Source organism: Muscardinus avellanarius, assembly GCF_963383645.1.
Source record: "Muscardinus avellanarius genome assembly, chromosome: 3".
Taxonomy (NCBI): Eukaryota; Metazoa; Chordata; class Mammalia; order Rodentia; family Gliridae; genus Muscardinus; species Muscardinus avellanarius.
Window position 1 is genome coordinate 133,538,668 of NC_137788.1, and position 973 is coordinate 133,539,640.

A 973-nucleotide genomic window follows, 5' to 3' on the forward strand; every position below is an offset into this window, starting at 1 on the left:
TTAGAATTTGCTGGGCATGTTGATGCATGTCTGTAATCCCAGTATTTAGGAGGCTGAGACAGGAAGATTGCAGGTTTGAGGACAGCCTCAGCAACATAGTAAGACTTAGTAACATAGGGAGACCCTGTTTCTAAACAAAAAATAAAACGTTTAATCCCCAGTACCACAAACAAATCAAAGCAAAATCCCTTGGGATTTAATGGGTTAAGCATGAAGGTGACTGTTAGAGGCAGAGAAAATCCTTAAGCTTTCTTGCAGACATCACAGGAAGAGAGCATTGGAGTATGAATTAAAGGTAGAGGAGGAGGAGCTTTCCTCCGCTGCCACCAAGGTGCTCGGTTCTTCTGAGGAAGCCGAGGCTGAGTTGGGGTGAGGCCCTCACTTCATCCATGGCCTTCATCTCCAAACTAGCCTGCATCTGCTCCACCCTCATCCTGCATCGTGACGAGGTGACCACAGAGGATAAAATCAATGCCCTCATTAAAGCAGCTGGTTTAATGTTGAACCTTTTTGGCCAGGCTTGTTTGCAAAGGCTCTGGCCAACATCAACATCTGCTCCTGCAGCTGGTGCTGCCCCGGCAGGAGGTCCTGCCCCGTCTACTGCTGCTCCAGCTGAGGAGAAGAAAGTGGAAGCAAAGAAAGAAGAATCTGAGGAGTCTGATGATGACATGGGCTTTGGTCTCTGACTAAAACTCTTGTAACGTGCTCAATAAAAAGCTGGATTTTGCAGATAGTTTGGGAATATGCGCTGTTAAAAAATTAATATTCAATGGGAAGTTTTTTTTTTTTGCCATACTGGGGATGAACCCTAGAGGCATTCTACCTCAGAGCTATACCCCCAGCCCTATTTTTTATTCTTTTTTTGAACCGGTCTTACTGAGTTGCAGAGGACCACACTAATAGCTGAGGCTGGCTGCGAACCATGATCCTCCTGTCACAGCCTCTCAAAGTACTGGGATTGCAAGCGTGTGCC

General features: G+C 46.2%; 1 pseudogene across 1 annotated transcript; it reads left to right on the forward strand.

The window, feature by feature from the left end:
- Window positions 1-389: 389 nt before the first annotated feature.
- Window positions 390-686, forward strand: LOC308260807 (large ribosomal subunit protein P1-like; annotated as a pseudogene). The gene has a single exon. The product of its transcript is annotated as a large ribosomal subunit protein P1-like (transcript).
- The last annotated feature ends 287 nt before the right edge of the window (window positions 687-973 follow it).